Below are 19544 nucleotides of genomic sequence, written 5' to 3'. Positions count from 1 at the left end.
ATATTATTAAGGGATACTGCGGTGAAATTTATATCTCAGAAACCTATGGATATTTTCGTTCCATTTTTTTACCACAAACAACTCTCATAGACTTACTTATGTGTTTAAATTTTCAGAATGATTGGTTAAGAATTGTGCCGTTAAAAAAATAGTTTCATATAAATTATATAAAATCTTGGGAATCATTTTGCATGTGTATCTGAAATTGTGATGACATGTTTTTGTGCTCAAAATATAGAGACAACATGGGTCTATGCACTCCTTGATTATTGTTCGTTAACATCACTTTTTTTAGCCAGAAAAAATTTTTATCTTTCATTACAGTACAAATATTCGAATTAAAAATTACATACAATACTAAAATAATCATATCTCCGATCTGGTGTTAGACAGAACAAAATGAATACTTGAGTTATTGCATAACATAATATTGATCGTGTGTGCCAAATTTCATGCATCTAGTCCAAGGTAATAAAGAATAAAATGAATCCCAATATTGAAAAATGAGAAAAATTAAATTTACAGTTAATTCAAGTTGAAAGTTTAGTTAGTGATTATCTCATCAGAAATAGCTAGAAGGTTATGTTTTGAAGTCTGACCTTGCTAGAATTCTCCTGAAGCATAACTACATCCTTCCTGCTGCTTAAGGGCTCCTTCTGCTCTTATTTTGGCCATCTTCACCTGTTTTCGGTAGTGCTGGAACTTCTGAGTCGAACGTAGGATTCTGTTCCTGACGCGTCTCCTGTCCCGAGCAATACTAGTCTTCATCCCTTGATGACCAGGAGAAACACCAGCTTGCTGAAGAGTTCTTGTCATAGTTTTTCTGTATCCATGATTAAATTCACTGACTGCAATGGCTACAGCTATGTCAATTTTCCTTTTCGATACAAAATTTTCCTTTGGGCACTTGTTCCACACCATGCTGTGGAGACATTCATTGGCATTCTGTGTTTTTCCTCTCATACACCTTTCCAGGAGGTCAGTTGATGCCAGCTTCTGATAAAGAGGAATAATTTTCTCCAAGACAAATGGAGAGATTGGTGTGTGAATATGTTGTCGGTGCGTGCCGGGTTGTGTTCCCATAGCCACAGCTTTGTTGTAAAAGCACCAACTTTCAGGGCCAGCAGGGCATTTTGAGTGGAAGGATTCGCATCAGTTGAGGAACAGTGGTGTAAAGTGGCCAGTACTGCTGTTCTCATTGCTGTAACATCATTAGTGTTTTCTCGTATGGCATTTCCATAATAGCGGGTGAGTTTCTGAATTGTAACATTTGTAAGACTTCCTATCTTTTTACCTCCCAATTTAAATTCTTTGGCAACTTGTCTCAGCCCTGTACCTAGTCGTTTTGACACATGATTCACACACTCCTCCTTCACCAATTTAATAGGGCCATAAATCTTTACATTTTGAAGATGGTTGAAAGTTTTGCTGTCGCCATCTGACAACAGGGTGGTGTATCTCAGTCCATAATCTGTAGATCTCTTCCACAGTAACTCTGCAGCAAATGGCTCCATTCCACCAGACGATCCACTATAATTTTGTTGACACTCTGATTTATGACCTAGTTTCCATATACTGAACTCAGGGGAATCAACACCAAGATCTTTTGTAGCTAGTTGACATGCATGGCAGTATTTAGATATTACAGCATAGTCAACAACATAACCAGTGAGAATATCTATTACAAAACCGACACCATACAAGGATGTGTGTCCCCTCTTGTGCCAAGAGCCATCGAAGCTTACAGCAATATCCACTGGCTCATTTCTATTGTCATCTGTTATGTTTTTCTCCCTATATACAGTTTTTACCTCTTCCCTAATTGCATGCATTGAATTTTGGGCTACTGTAGTGTTTGTTGCAGTAATAATTTTTAAGTGATCATTGTAAGAAGACAGTGATATACTGTTCACATTTAGCACTGCTGAAAACTGTTCAATTGCTGAATGCCCTCTCCCAATATTTGTAAATGCCTGGACTACTCTCCTGTTTATGTCAAATGGTGCCCTAGTCGATGATTCACTATTTACCACTCTATTCGATGTCAATACTGAACTTTTCTCACCATCACAAGTTGTACATTTCATGGAAATTCTGCAAGCAAAACCTTGGAAATCTCTTGTATGGAAAGCTAGTGTCTTGTTCCCACACATGTCACAAGATATATTATGCAAAAGTTCATCTAAACACTTCAGATTTACTATAACGTAACTTGGAGAATTGTCTGGTTCACAACATACACTATCTACATTGTCTTCCAGGGAACGTAATCTTACATTTGTATCGTCACAGTCACCAAATGGACCTGGTTGTGATGTAGGCATAGTATCTAACACTGGATGTTCCTCTTGAACAGATTCAGCTGTACTTACCACATCACTTTTTTTCCATCTTGCCTGAATCCTTGCCTTAGCCAACTTCTTTTTTTTGCAGTTTTGAAACACCTGCACTTTTAATTGTATGCAGCTTCTTCCTAGGTATTATTAATGATGGTCTACACTAAAAAAATACCCTAACTAAAGTATATCTATTCTACCTAAAATATAATGCGCAATACGAAATAACTAAACTGTATAAATGTAAAAACTAGGAAATAAAAGTTCTAGAATTGAGAACTAAACTAAATTACTTTGCAAAACATATAACCTCCAGACAGAAAATAGCACATGGCAATGTTTACAAACGGAATGAGTCGCTTTCTGTACTCATATTTCCTACTGCATTTGTTGTGGTCACCATGAAAACATGTTTTCAAGAAAGAGTTTATGAAACGTTCTAAAAAAAATTGAAAGTCGGATTCAGAGACATCTAGGGAATAGTTTGGAACTATTTGAACAACTGCAGTGTCTCAGTAGATAATGAAACAAAGTTCAAAGAAAAACGTAGAAAATTCCATCCCTAAACTGTGTTCCTACTCCAGGAGGGAGCAGGAGATTTAAAAGGACGGGGGTGTGGCTCTTGAGCAATGCAGGCATTTAAAAATGGCTGTAATAACAGGTGTTCGAGTTGCGCAAAGGTCACCAAACTTACCACACTTGTTAAAAAGGACATGGAGAATATTTTAATGTAAGAAAAAAATTTTTTTTTTAACAAAAATGGCCATATTTCACCACAGTACCCCCTTAATGGATACAGGATATACGATATTTACAAAATTAATAAATAATAGATTATAAACAATCACAATGCATTTCATTAGAAGAAGCGGTTTCAGGAAAGGTCACTCATACACAGATGACATGTTTGTAATTTAACAAATAATAGGAGAACAAACAAAACCACTTCACTCTGTAAATGGTAAGAGATTATTGAACATTATGAAAATAAATGGATACCCGCAACGTATTATACAGGGTGTTTCACGAAGATTGTGCAAAACTCTAGGATGTGATTTCTGCCATCATTCTAATGAAAAAAGTTCATATAAACATACTGTATGACATATTTTTTAAAATTGAGTGAGTTACGCCCTCCTGAATGTTAAACATAAACGTAAATATTATGAAGGTTTAAGTATTTAAATTATTTTCTACAATGGTACTGGGTGTATTATAATTGAATTAAAGAACATTCACGTTATTACTCGCCTGAAAAATCTATATTAAAGCCAATTTTCAAAGACCCCACCTTCTGCAGTAATACACGTAGCCGCCCGAGTGTGAACTGCGCGCGCCGCATTCCCTAACTTCCGTTGTTCGGATGCTAAGTAAATACGTTGTACCGGTGTTGAGTTATCTACAGGCTTAGAGACTTCAGATCCGATAGACGAAAACAGTGCGATTTCAAGTTGGGAAGCAGGACTGTATTGGGTGGGGGCAGTGATGGTAGCGACCTACCTGTCTTCCCATGTGCTTTACTTACTCAGTCATACTCATAAGGCAGGGAGAGGAAGTACTGTTCTGACAATAAAAACATTCCTGTACGCCTAGTTCACTTTGTCAGAAGAGAGGACAGAAGATAGTAGTTTAGTTTTAATCTGTGCATGTGAGTATCTATCTGATTAGTCGAAGAATATAATTAACAGTAAGTATGCCAAAAGTGAAAGACGCACTTATTTGTGCAGGAGTTCGGAAGTGATTATTTTGAAGTTAATGGGGACCATGTTACATGTAAATTGTGTCATGTCAGACTAAGGGGAGACAAAAAACGGTACGTTGAGACCCGCTGTAACTCCCGAAAACACATTTCACATATAAACATTTTGTCTCTTAAGAGGGAAGAAATTCCACCTGTTTCAGATTCACTTAAAAATAAAGAATCCGAGTTCTTCCTAGATCTATGTGAAATGATGGTGGCTGTAAACATACCATTAAATAAAGTAAACAACCCAAATTTCAAAGCTTTCATGGAAAAATATACCAAGAGAGTTCTCCCTACTGACTCGACGTTGCGACAGACTTACTTGAGAAAGTGCTACGATAGAACATTAAATAACATTAGACAACAAACAGCAAATAATAAAATCTGGGTGTCGATAGACGAAGCTACTGATTCAGCTGGCAGGTGTATAGTAAATGTCATAGTCGGAACCCTCGTGACTGACAGTCCAGGAAAACAATTTCTACTAACCAGTGAGGTTATAGAAAACGTCAATTATTCCTCTATCGTCACGATTTTTAATAAGGCAATGGATCTTTTATATCCTGCCGGAGGAAATAAAGAAAATACTCTTCTCTTTGTAACGGACGGAGCTACATACATGCTGAAAGCAGCAACAGAAATTAAACACAGTTACTCCAAACTCATCCACGTAACATGTCTAGTCCATGGATGCCACCGGGTTGCTGAAGAGATACGGGGGTTCTTCAGTGATGTAGATTGTTTCATCGCTAACTGCAAATTTTTTTTTTTGAAATCTCCTTCAAGAGTGCTAACATTCAAGAAAATTGCACCTACTGTTCCTCTGCCTCCACAGCCTGTTGTTACGCGGTGGAGAACATGGCTTAACGCCAAATATTTCTATATAATACTTCAGGTTATCAACTACCTTAAGGAAGACTGTCCTCCAGCGAAGATTGTAAAATCCCTGGATTTGACGACCTTGAAGAGTAATTTGGATTTCATAGAACATAATTTTGCTATTGTGCCTAAAACAATTGAACTTCTTGAAGCATCGAACCAAGAAATGCCTGACGCTCTAAAATTAATTGAGGAGATGACGAAAGTAATTCATCAAGCATCCGCTACACCAGCTAGTAAGTAATCGTGTTAAACAGAAATTAAACTCAGTTTTGTGTAAAAACAGTGGATATGCCATATTCTGTGACATAAAAGACATGCTAGCAGGGAAGGAGTCTACGGACACTGCTGGGGAAGCGAAGATAGATTTCAATGACTTAGTGTTTTATCGTTTTGCACCCATTACATCATGTGATGTGGAGCGGGGCTTCTCCCAATATAAACTTTGTCTTGCCGACAACCGAAGGAAATTTAGTTTTGAGACCTTAAGAATGTGTGTTGTAGTACATTGTAACAGTTCGAATAATATTCTAGAAGAGAAAGCTGAAAAATAAACAATTGAACAGAGCATAAATTCTCATTACATTAAGTTATATTGTAAATATATTGTATATATTGTGGGGATATCATTGATTGTACATTATAAGTTGTGTATATTGTGTATGCTTCTTATGTATGTTGGTTAAGTATTGCACACGTGCTTATGAAAGAGCCGAAAGGAAATGCATATTCATTTATTTTGAAAATTTTGTATTATAGGTTTTTATTTTAATTTACGTATAGATTAATTTTTTTGGTCCTACAGAATTTTTCTCCTCTAACAATCATTTTATTTTAATGTTTGATAAATTAGTTGTATTTCTTTGGAACGTCACTGTACAGCACCAGCAGACTGGACTGGACTTGGTTTCATGTACACATGTCTCTCCTTCTGCCGACTCCCATCCACCTCACACGCAGTGACAAAACTGTCTATAGTATGGACTTAGTAAACTTATCCTATCGGGTCCAAAATCTCTATGTCTGGTTATCTATAACCTGATGTCCCGAGATTTTATGTCGCTACTATCAGCTGTACTGTAACACATAAAGCTCCAGATCTCCAGAAAGAAGACAGAGAGAGAGAGTTCACAATAATGCGTGTTACGGAAGAAAGAAACGTGATTTTATCCGAAAATATTCGAAATCGGACACATGTATATAGGAACTTTTTTCATCAGATTGATGTCAGAAATCACATCCTAGAGTATTGCATTATCTTCGTGAAACATTCTGTATAATGTATTAAGAAGCTACATATAAATCCTTCAATAACATTGAATACAATCTTAAGGGAAAAATTAATGTTACAAGTCAATGAAATATTAAGATAAGGATGCAGTTTATTACACATACCAATCAATATTTATTTACACATTGCACAGCAATAGTAAATTTTAGTAACATACAGCATACATTTAACTAGAAAAGAAATAATTTGATGTTCGCGGTCGATCTGATAATAATAAAGAACAGTATAAATAGTCATGTTTATATTGCAGAAAATATATGCGGGATAAAATTTTAAAATGTCAGAAAACAAAAACCAAGCTATGTCACTTCAAGGCAGAAAGGCGATTTAATAAAATAAATTGTGATGCATAATCTAATACCGTGACAGTGACGCTTCTAATAACTAGGTTACAACGTAATCCAAAAACAAAAAATTATGTAATAGAGAAAACGGCGAAGTGAGACAATAAAGAAAATATTGAACAATATACCAAGAAGAGTAACCGAATTGATGAAAGACGTTTTGTCCTTCAAATGTGCGGAAATTTAATCCGAACAAATGTAACATTGCAAAATTCCTTTGCAGAACTAAAAGTTACATTTGTTCGAATCAAATTCCTGCACATTTAAAGAATATAACCGAAATTCTTTCAATTATTTATTATCACAGTAGGCCTACACTGCTCTCTTAAACTGGCTGAGCATATTGGGAATTCAATCAATGGCTTTCCCAAAATATGCTGTGAAATATTTCATATAAAACAATTTTTATCTCGAAAAGGAAGCAAAATCAAGCAAAATTGTGAAGAATCGGTAGAACGGAGAAAATTCTACCTGGCTTGGGACTCAAACCCGAGTTTCTAGCTTTACGTGCTGGCGCTTTATCCACTAAGCCACACCGGATTGAAGTTCCGATGTCGGATTGAATCCCTCTCATTTTAAGTTCTACCTACTGCGTTCCCCTCTGTTGGCCTACCCTCGTGTACCGTGCCACAGTACGTGTGACAGTAGACACAATGTCCAACCACAAGTACAGAGGTGCACTCACTACGAGTGACTATGGTGTGTCCAAAACTACTTCTGACCTGACAAAGGGTGCCTTTAGCATGTTATCATGGCAATCATTCAAATCAACCAATCACCATGGTAACGGGACGGTGTTGCCGTGTCTATGTTTACAGGTTGCACGTGCATAGGCCTACAATGTTCGGGGTGACTTTGAGTTGGCTGGTTAGCGCGTGCGTTGTGTGAATTAAAAATATTGTTTAGTTTTATTATTGTTTTAGTTTATCGATAATTATTGTGTTTAAATTATATTACACGTATTATCTTCCTTGTCATTGGTGGAATGTGCGACTAGTGTGTGTTTTCTAGTTTCTGCGAGAGTTTCTAAACAGATGACTTGTGAAATGTCGGAAGGAAGGAAAGGCAGGCAGGCAGGCAGGAGAATAAAGAATATTGTACAATGTGTCTCGTTAGAGAGCCAAGCGCAATAGATGGTGTGTAACGTAAGAAAGTATTTTAAGAGGGAAAAAGATAATGGCGGGTCTCTTTTACCCTTGGCGCAAGTCGTAATGAGAACTGTTGCTTGTGTTCCTCAAGACTTGAAACTCCGGGGAAAAGGGAAAAGCGGAGAAAAGTGTAACAAATAGAAATGCTTTCCAGTAAGATGCTTTCCTAACAATATTACATGGACGAATACTGGAACTTACAAAAGTAAAGGTATCGTATTAAATTTGAACTTGTTTTTACAGTTTACAGTTCTTTCAACGATTTTCTAACAATATTACCGGTGTTGCTGCTGCTGCTGCTGCTGCTGCTGCTAAAAATAATAAAAATAATAATATACACTAATTTTAATGCATAGTATTCAACATCTTCGTTGGCAATGTTTACGTTCATGTCAGCTGTTCATTACTGCACTCTATCGGCAACGCGCTCGCTTATGCGTAAGATATACAACATAACAACACTGCTCCCCCTCCTCTATAAGCTGTAAAGTCGGAAGTAGTTTTCGTCACACCATAAGTGGCCGGAATGCGACGGAACATGGCGCCGTCTTGAATCACAAAGTGATTACTTACGCATTATCATATTATTAGAATGTACCGAAGTACATATGGAGTTTCAGTGCAGTAATTCTGCGTTTCCAAATGGTGGAGAATCGGTAGAACGGACAGCACATCCTAGTAATAAAGGTCGACTTGGTTGGCAAGTTGGTATAGCGCTGGCCTTCTATGCCCAAGGTTGCGGGTTCGATCCCGGGCCAGGTCGATGGCATTTAAGTGTGCTTAAATGTGACAGGCTCATGTCAGTAGATTTACTGGCATGTAAAAGAACTCCTGCGGGACAAAATTCCGGCACATCCGGCGACGCTGATATAACCTCTGCAGTTGCGAGCGTCGTTAAATAAAACATAACATTTAGTAATAAAGCAAAATTGTATTAAACTTTTTTGTTTGAGGTATCTAAAAGAATAACCACCTAAAATTAATGACATTACTCACGGTTCACCTGTTAGTGATGACGACTACGCCCTTTCAAATACATATCCGTCCACTTATTTTGAACTCGGAAACGCACTTATCTGCCATATTAGAATAGTATCATAATAAAAATATTAACTAGTAATTGTTGGTAATTCTGAAAGCTGAGGACATAAATATTAATCGATTTATTTTGTTGGTTCTTATGTTTAATGGATACCATAAAATCCGCTAGACTATCGAGAAAGATACATATGTAAACTAAGCTGTCAAGCAGAAGAGAAATAAATATAATAATACTAGTGGCGTGCAGCAGCAAAAGCTGCTTCCCTGTTTGATGATATTTAAACTATTCTAATAAAATCATTAATCTAAGAAGTAATAATATATTTCTGTCTAGTGAGAAAGAAATTAAATCTTCTTACAATAATATTTCCTTGCAGACAATGTTTTTGTACTTAAGCATTATAAACAGTCTTTATCATTTGTGAAACTCGTGCATAATACGCCATATTATTGTACCGGAGCCGTAAAATACCACCATGCCAACTAAAACATCATGACTTCCATTATGACGGCGTAACTTGTGCCATAAAGTCAACATTATGAAACGGTTTTCCATGCTATAGGCTAATATTTAATACATCATTGTTGTGTGAATAACAAACCACTTCTTTCTTCATAAACCATGATATGAAACTAACCATCACTGCGAATTTGATGTTATGCCTTTATTAACTGTTTTAATATTGTCGCACAAAAAATTGCATATGACACGTTTATAACGTTATACATATTTTACTGCGCTCGTTCCCTAAACACTGACTCATGCCATAAAGTATAACATTATAAACTCGTTTCATAATATTATACTAGGGTAAAAATTTTGATACCTTTAGTTTTTGCAACAATATTGACTTAATAATGAATCGAATGAGACATTTGGCTTAGTCATTGCTGCCACAGTTTTATACATTTTGCGTAAGCAGTGAAATTAGTTTAAAACATAATAATTAGGCCTGAGAAATATATGCCGTTTTACCACCAGTGCGCTTCGTGCGCCTCTAACTTTGAGTACGTCTCAGAGTTGGGGTGAGTTAACGCAGTGTCTTTCGTTCGTTTGAACTCATGCTTATCATCACGGTAAGTTAGTCCTCAGCATTTGGGTGGTTGAAAGCCATTCCTTTGATTTCGAAACACAACTATCTGCTAAATTAAAATTAAAAGACATTATTTTCTTTGTTAAAAAATGTAATATTTTAAAGACATTTTATTTTCTGTCTGTAGAAATTACCCCTATTACAACATTGACAAGTATCAGCTCCTTTATTTCACTATGTTAATATGATGGTGTATTAATTTTTCGTTTTACATAATTTTTCATTTCATATATCGTTGCTGTGAATAACAAACCACATTTTCAAATTTTCAAAGAAGAATGATTACCTGTTGCTAGAAAACATAGATGGCCTTACATATAGAAAAAACTTCTTTCCACTTATGCAAAAACAATGAGGACATATTTGAAATATTTTACACAAGCATTATCTATCTCAAAATCTGTATCATTATTATAAATTTCCTCAATTGAAATTTTCACAAATTTAAAATAGAGCTAAATATCCATAATTTTTATCCAGTATTTTTTTTCATCTTGTTTGCTACATTTTTTTTTTTATTGTTTCGTGTTCTAAACTACTCGTATTCAGTTTCGTCACAATATCACTGATACATATTATTTTCTGGCTGTAAAAAATACACCTAATTTGACATTGACAAATATCAGTCTTATTATTTCACTGTGTTAATATGATGGTGTATTACGTTTTTGTTTTACATAATTTTCCATTTCATATATTGTTGCAGTGAATAACAAGCCACATTTTCAAATTTTCAAAGGAGAATGATTGCCTGTTGCTAGAAAACATGGCCTTATATTTAGAGAAACTTCGTTCCACTTCTGCAGAAACAATGAGGACATATTTTAAATATTTTATACAAGCATTATCTATCTCAAAATCTGTATCATTATTATAAATTTCCTCAATTGAAATTGTCACAAATTTAAAATAGAGCTAAATGTCCATAATTTTTATCCAGTATTTTTTTCATCTTGTTTGCTACATTTTTTTCTTGTTTCGTGTTCTAAACTACTCGTATTCAGTTTCGTCACAATATCATTGATACATATTATTTTCTGGCTGTAAAAAATACACCTAATTTGACATTGACAAATATCAGTCTTATTATTTCACTGTGTTAATACGATGGTGTATTACGTTTTTATTTTACATAATTTTCCATTTCATATATTGTTACAGTGAATAACAAACCACATTTTCAAATTTTCAAAGGAGAATGATTGCCTGTTGCTAGAAAACATAGCCTTATATTTAGAGAAACTTCGTTCCACTTCTGCAGAAACAATGAGGACATATTTTAATTATTTTACACAAGCATTATTTATCTCAAAATCTGTATCATTATTATAAATTTCCCCATTTGAAATTCAGTCACAAATTTCGTTTTCGGCATCTTGCTATTATTCCTCTTTACAGGACGTTGAATATTGCCTGTTACGAATAGCAGTATTCGGTCGTAATGTAACCGATCAACTGAAGTTCACTGCTGAACGAAACACACTGAAATCTCCCACCCCAACGCAATTACGTACTGGTACCTAAAGTCAGAGGCGCATGAAGCGCAATGTAACGGCATACAATTCTTAGACTTAATAATAAAATGTAGAGGATTTCAGGTTAAGAAAAAAAAAACATTGATTATATGCGGCTATTCCATCAAACAACCAGTTGACATAGAAACGCCTACCTACCACATAGCTTGTACAATGTCTTAAACAAGGCCCAAAAAACCAACTTTCTTTTTCTTAACTTAGAATCCTCTATAGTAGCATTTCATTGCAATGGTTGAGATTAAGGTTTGATCTTAGTACTGTTAGCAAACAGTGTGACAAAAGTAACAATGACTGCTTACATTCTGTAGTGGAAATCATTAAACGCAAAAAGAGATTTTGACCTCTGGTAGCTGCAACGTTCTAATCTATCTGAGTGTCCTATTGAACAGGCAGTGTCAAAAGCGTCAACAAAACGGAAGTTCACAACAAATTTCTACAGCTGATAATCGTATTAATGTTTCAATGAAGAATATAAGGGAAAAACAATCTTAGTCACAATTGTCTTAAGGCTGAGACCATCATCTAAATCAGTATATTACTGCAAACTTAGTGTTTTTCTTATCAAAACTGATAAAGGAGAATTATCACCATGGATACAGTCATCCTGTCCCACTGTTCCACTAGGAACTGCAATAAATTTTGCAGTAAGATGGTAAAATAGAAAATGACATCAGCCTTAAGAGAATTGTGACTTTATTTTACTCCTGCACTCTGCAAATGTAATATTTTATTGGAAAACAAGTTCTTTGTAAAATGGCCTTGAAGTGTTGTTTTTGTAGTTCTAATTTTTACGTCACTGTCAGCATTAACTCTACCGATTGCCACGTATACTGTTCAGGAATGAAAACGCACCGAGGTAAGTGATTTACTGTTTTGTCAAAACTGGCCCATTGATTTTATACTTATCATTGCGAAAGCAAGTTGCAACAGAAATTGTCGCCTTTTAACTTTAGAGGTCAGTTTTTGGCATGGTAAAAAATCAACAGTAAATAAATTGCCTGACCATCAGAGGCTGTAATGATTTATAATTTTATAATTAAGAGGCGGATTTATACGCACTAAAAACGGCAAAATATGAATGCAAGTATACACTTAAAAATCAGGATATATATATATATATATATATATATATATATATATATATATATATATATATATACTAAAATAAAAAAAATATTCAGTGTTAAAATTAAAAAAAGATTTTTTATAGTTCAAGTAATTTACTATTATTTTTGGTTTTCTGTTATACATAAGAATACTGAGACACCAACAGTTGTTAAAGTTCATGCCCTTCAAACCAATGCTTAAGCAGTAGGGTAAAGGTGCCCAATCCCGTGATAAAATTTCAATTGACTGCCATGGAGTTGTGGTCTCTGACTTTTAAGTTTTTTATATATGTGACAGATGCCAGGAGATTTCTTCTTTTCAATTCTATTGACTACCCGCCTTTTGAATAGAAGCAGTCGACTGCAGAAGCTTTTGTTCATGAAAGGTGGTTGACCAGTAAGCTTTCCTTTCTGTTGTGACCGCTCCTGAGGAAACATTTTATATTTGAGGTAAGAATTAATATATGACTGTAGATTATATTCAGCTGAATCAATGTGTATGATTATTTAAACATTATGAGACAATAACAATACTACAGGAGCTCTCCCATTTTCGGATTTATTTTCATATTTTTCCTTCCTGGCTCACTCGACCTGTGATGCCGACGCTAAATTGTGAAAATTAATGTCTATGAAAGAAAATACTTCGTGCAAATAATAATAGAAATAAGTTATAGAAAACATGAATTATAATTATAATAAAATAATAGGGCATATATTTAACTTAATTACTGCTGTTGTTAGTATTATTATTAGTATTTATTTATTTATTTAACCTGGTAGAGATAAGGCCGTCAGGCTTTCTCTGCCCCTCTACCAGGGGATTACAACTATAATATGAACAATAAAATTACAATTAACATTAAATTTACAATTACAATTACAATAAATTAAAAGTACGACAAGATTACCTCATTAATGACAGCTAGAAATTTTATCATAGAAGTTAAGAACAAAGAATTGTTAGGAATATAAATAATGAGAAATAATTGTGTTATAATTCAATTTATTCAAATTTAATTTTATATTGAATTTAACTTTCAATTTATTTTGTTTATAATATATTTATATATAATATGTATTCCTGTAGTTACACAAGTATTTTCTATGAAATTTGTCACTTAGTCCCTTGTTCTATGTTTCAATTTCTTGCTTAATCCATATTAAAAATATACCATTACCTTTAATGTGTTTTTCCAAATATAGGTTTGTTTTCTGAGCAGTTAATGAGGATTATTTTAATATCACGGAATTAGGAAACCACTATCACGGGATTTGTATTTCTGTCACGGATTTATTTATTTTATTAGGTTATTTTACGACGCTGTATCAACATCTCAGGTTATATAGCGTCTGAATGAGATGAAGGTGATAATGACGGTAAAATGAGTCCGGGTCCAGCACCGAAAGTTACCCAGCATTTGCTAGTATTGGGTTGAGGGAAAACCCCGGATAAAACCTCAACCAGGTAACTTGTTTCGACCGGGATTCGAACCCGGGCCACCTGGTTTCGCGGCCAGACGCGCTGACCGTTACTCCGCAGGTGTGGAGGTTACGGATTTAGGAGCCACTGTATAACAATGAAGAATAATCACTTTTTCAACTCTTAAGAAAATAATTAAAACTATGGACCAAAAAAAATACTGAAGTATTCACCTCAATGTATAATAAAATTATTATATATAAAACTTGTGACACTGTTGACAATGAATGTTGTAAAAGCTGTAGCTAAAGGTCCAAATAACGTCATTTAGGTGTTATTTGAAAATTTGTGTTACAATATTGGCATAAATATAGACTTTATTAAATATGTCACGGAATTAGGCAACCTTACCCTACACTTCTGACACATTTTTTCGTTAATGGATAGTTAAGTCAATGACACCAAAAGTCAACACGTTACATTCACAATGCGAAGAAGTTCCTGTCCACCTGTACAACTCAACAAGCAAGTTATACTCCCAATCTGAAAGAGTGAAACATTTAAGAATGCATCTAGATCGCCGGTTAACTTGCAAGAAACATATCTAGACTAAACGAAAACAACTAAATCTTAAATCCAGCAAATTACACTGGTTAATAGGATGTAAATCACAACTATCAGCAGCAAGTAAATTAACCGTCTACAAAGACATTCTAAAACCTATTTGGTCATACGGAATTCAGCTTTGGGGTACTGCAAACAACTGTAACATCGAGATACTGGAGCGATTCCAATCAAAGACACTAAAAACAATTTTGGCAGCAACCCTCAACAGTTACATCTATCATGATTTTCGCATCCCAACAGTCAAACTAGAAATAGCAAATTACAGGCTCGCCTATCAGAAACGTTTAAACAACCATCCAAATTCATTAGCAGTGAATTTATTGGACAATCGTATTCTTCACCTGAATAGACTTAAGAAACTTTTTTTTAGATTTAATCTACATATTCAAACAGTAATTTCAATTTTGGAAGTTATTTATATGCCAACGGGCTATATTTTGTAACACTGTCAATTCTTTCATAATTGTTACTTATTGTTCACATTATTCAAATTTGGCATTCAGGTAAAGCTCCCTGTGAAGCAGACTTGAATGTCAAGAGAAAAATTGTTTCGGGGCCGGGTATCGATCCCTGGACCCTTCGCTTCGCGCACTAATGCTCTACCGACTGAGCTACCCAGAAACTATACCCGACAATATCCCAATTTTTTCCTTTATATCCACACAACTCAAGTTGGCTAACAAGGCGCCAGAACCCAACTTTGAGTTCACACAAACTCTATGTGACTTGAATTGTGGTTTTCTGTTAACATACCTACTGTGACGTATATATTATTCAAATTTGGCTTTCAGGTAGAAGCTCCCTGTGAAGCAGACTTGAATAATTTCAAGGGAAAAATTGTTCCGGGACCGGGTATGGCTTAGCGTACGAATGCTCTACTGACTAAGCTACCCAGGAACTATACCCAACTACCATACGAATTTTTTCCTTTATTGTTCACATTGTTGAACAGATTATAATTTTGCTGACAAGTTAAAAAAAATCGTTATGCAACGTTGATAAAACTAATTCAAAATTAACCATTTTTTGCGGCTAGGCTGTTCTAAAATACAATGTACAGTACTCTACACACTGTCCAAGCTTCTTTGACATTCTCCATAATAAAAAGGAATATTCTGAATTTGCCATGTCCGCAAGTAGAAGACAAAAATTGCATTATTGTGCCTATATTATTCTTGACAGACGGCGAAATTCGAGTTTAGCAGTGCAAAAATGTCTATCAACACTTCCTGTAATTTCAACGCTGATCATATATTGCAACGTTCCCGTGACAACTGTCAAAATCTTATGTGCGTATGAAGTATACGATAAGGCAGCTTCTTGTTTTGATTATTATGTTCTTTCAATCTCAACTTCATCCAACATAACTATTATATATTTGCACAGAGTCATTGCTCCACAATGATTTTCCAACAACAGTGCACTGTCTGCAAGTTGTCAGATTGCAACATATAAAATATAACTATTGCACTGTGTTCCAATGTCTGCGTTTCTTCTGTATTCCATCTTTTCGATTTTCCTTACTCTTAATCTTGATTTAAACACCAGCACACTAGAAAGTAACAAAATAATGCTTTCATATGCACTGAAAGCTGAAATATGCATTAACACCTTAAATATGCAAATATATAGGCCTACACTATAAAATCTTGATTTTTGTTGCAAATGACTTGAAAAAGATTTTATATACTTGCCGCATATTATTTGCAACCAAGGACTAAAACATGTAAATATACTGAAATCCGCCTGCTATTTATAACACTATCAAACACTTCTCTAGCAATCATTCGAATCTAAACCGAAGGCCTTGTGCATATTTCGTGTGATCATTACAATTTCACAAACTTGAAATAATTGTAATACGTGCGGAGAAAATACAGATAGTGTAACAGAGTGTAGAAATTTATTCTGAATTCTGGGAATAAAGCCTTAACAGTGATATATAACACATATATACAACCGGTAATTTCACGGTTTTCTCACAATTTCAGGTACCAGTTCAAATAACATATTTCACTAGATATTCTGAAATATCTATATCTACAGCAGAACTACCGCATAAGGCAGATAGCGGGTTCATTTTAAAATAGTAAAATGGAAAACTAATTGCTTCTTGAGAGAGAAGAAAGGAATTCAGTGTTCATATCTCACGTCATGTGATTGCTACATCTGTACTATTTTAGGAGGTCCACCGCTGTGGAGTAACAGCATGCCTGACCGTGCAACAAGTGGGCTAGGATTAAAATCCTGGTTGGAACAAGATCCCTGAATGAGTTTTCTCCTAGGTTTTCTACCTAAACTACTTGAAGCAAAATTGCTGGGCTCATTTGGCCTTCATTAACTTCAATTTCATCTTTCATCTTCGATAGTTCAGGTCGATCAGGAGATCGGGCAGACGTGGTACCGTGATTCGCCTATAGATGTCATGGGGAATTGCAAAGATCCTAGAGAGGCAAAGGGGCTTTCAAAGCGGACTATGGCAGACCAGGGAGTATAGCTCCTTCGGACAGATGGCGTATTGGCGAGTCGCGGTATGTACGATGCCGCGATCTTCAGGTCAATATAGGATACAGCAAGATATAATACGTCAATTACGAACAGAAGCCATCGATCTGAGGAGGCGACAAAATATCGACGGAAGTATGCAAACTGTTGCGAAAAATAAGGTCGCATGTTAACTTAAGACTAACTGAGGAGCTCGGAATCAAAACGCTTTATGTCCACAAATCAAAACTTTTCAGGAGAGTCGAAAAACTAAAAGCTCCTAAACTTCTGAAAAATGTAAAGTTTTGAAAGCAATTATATAATTAGAATTCTACGCAAAATTAGGTGGCACTATTGCGCAAAATCAAACAAAATTATCCAAGCGTAATATTTATATAAGAAGTTTTGAAAATCATGGACTTAATGCGTTTTGTTCCGAAATTACGGACTGAAATCGTTTTGTTACAAACATATATTCAAAACACTCATTTAAGCTGATTTTTTTAATTGTGACCACATTCCTTTCCAAAGACTCTTATACAAATACAAAGTTAACTTTGAAGACAATTATTTTATTAAATCATTAAATTATGTTTACCTGTTTTAGCAAGCAACATAGAATGAAAATTTAATTTATTAACTTTAACTGTCATTGTTGAGTTCAGTTCAGTCATATCATTGATAATCCAGGCTCTTCTTCCATACACTCACACTCCACTATTTCATCATCCTCACACTGATCAGAAAGTCCTTCTTCATGGTCAATAACCTTGACATACAACTGCAGCTGATCGTTGTTTTTCCAATTTTCACCAAATCTTTGTTGCAATAACTTTTTTATATCCAACAATTTTTCTGCTTTTATTTTATTCCTTAATGGTACTAAGGGTGGGTCAAACCTCTCAATATTTTCAATGGCATGACCTCTCTTAAGTAGTGATACTGGACATTTACTTAGGTCATCCATTGTGTAAGTATACTCCAATTTTACATTGATATAATGTTTGTTTGCTTTCATTATTTTCCTGAGCCTAACTCTCTTCATATCACTTATGCCAACTGGCTTTTTCAAGTAATCGCACAGATCTCTGAAATTGTGTATATGCCAATCCTCACCCAACACGTGAACGACACCGACTGTACCGTAAATATCATGATATTCTTTTGGCGTCAGTATTTCTGCATGTTTCCTGAGGCTTTTCTCCAAAATACCAAACATTCGGTCTGCTGGCAAGAAGGAATCCCCTCGCACAGGAAAAATACATATTTCCTTCAATGAATCTGGAGATTTATTCAACAACCACCAATACAAAGCATGGACAACATGTGCATTTCGATTTTAACCAGCGCAACCGTCGGAGAAGAGTCTCAGGAGGGAAATGTTTTTTTCTCTGAAATTATAATTTGTTAGGAAATGAGTCAGAGCAGAGCTAACTGCAATCGCCCCTCTTTTTGCCTGGTTTTCTGTCCTGCAGTGAAAGTTGGGAAATGTGTTATCAATATCAGTAATGCACAAAGCATAGTAGTGTATGTAAGCCTAATGCTCCTCTCAAGAATGTTGTTGAGGATATGATGAAATTGAGTTCAGAATTTTCTAAGAGGGATCATGTAGTTATAGTGGGTGGGCCAGGTAACAGTATTGATAACGATTGTAACTATTCTATTGAGAAAGATGTCAACAACATAATTGAGATGAGCAGCCATACCAATGTGGGATTTCTCAGTCTTTTCAGCAGGTACGACAAGCCGTATCTTCACAGGACGGTGCGGAGCGTGAATATGCGGCTTGAGCGGGCTCTGATGAGACCTGGGGCATCACACATTGGTTTGATAGATGTAAGCCCTATAAGAAGGTATGAATATACGTCACATGGCCTGCATCTGAATGGTAGAGGCAAGGAGCACCTTTCGGTTCTTATTGCTAATAGCATCAGAGGCAGCCATGTTAAAAAGCAGAGTTGTAATATTCCTGTGTTAGTTAATGCTAGGGCTTCTCCTTTTTTAGGTTAAACCTCCCACCAGTAAGGTGTTTGAAACAAGTTCAACTAAATTGTAAATGCTCTGATATTTCTAGTAATGAACACAGTAACTTCACTATTTTTCATCAAAATATTAGGGGATTAAAACAAAAAACTGATGAATTGATCACTTCTTTAGCAACTCAAAAGCATAAACCTCAGATATTATGTATAACTGAACATCATATGAAGCAACAGGAAATACTACAACTGTCTTTACATGGATATGTATTAGGTTATCATTTCTGTAGACATGTCTTCCAAAAAGGGGGTGCCTGTATTTTTATCAGAGAGGATCTATTATTTAGTAAAATTGATATATCTGATTTTTGCCTTGAACAAGATATTGAAATCTGTGGAATACAAATTGGTTATGAGATATCAAATTTAATTATCTTATGTGTTTATAGGGCGCCAATGGGAGATTATAAGAAATTTACAACTAACTTAGATTCATTATTGAAAAGACTTTAT

General features: G+C 35.1%; 1 protein-coding gene across 3 annotated transcripts in view; it reads right to left on the bottom strand.

The window, feature by feature from the left end:
• Positions 1-19544, bottom strand: part of LOC138697977 (tyramine receptor 1-like) — a 689651-nt gene that overhangs the window by 322035 nt on the left and 348072 nt on the right. The window lies entirely within an intron of this gene.

The sequence above is a fragment of the Periplaneta americana genome, chromosome 4 (assembly GCF_040183065.1).
Source record: "Periplaneta americana isolate PAMFEO1 chromosome 4, P.americana_PAMFEO1_priV1, whole genome shotgun sequence".
In the NCBI taxonomy this organism is placed as follows: domain Eukaryota; kingdom Metazoa; phylum Arthropoda; class Insecta; order Blattodea; family Blattidae; genus Periplaneta; species Periplaneta americana.
Note: the sequence above shows the minus strand (reverse complement) of the source record. Positions and strands in the feature narration are given on the sequence as shown.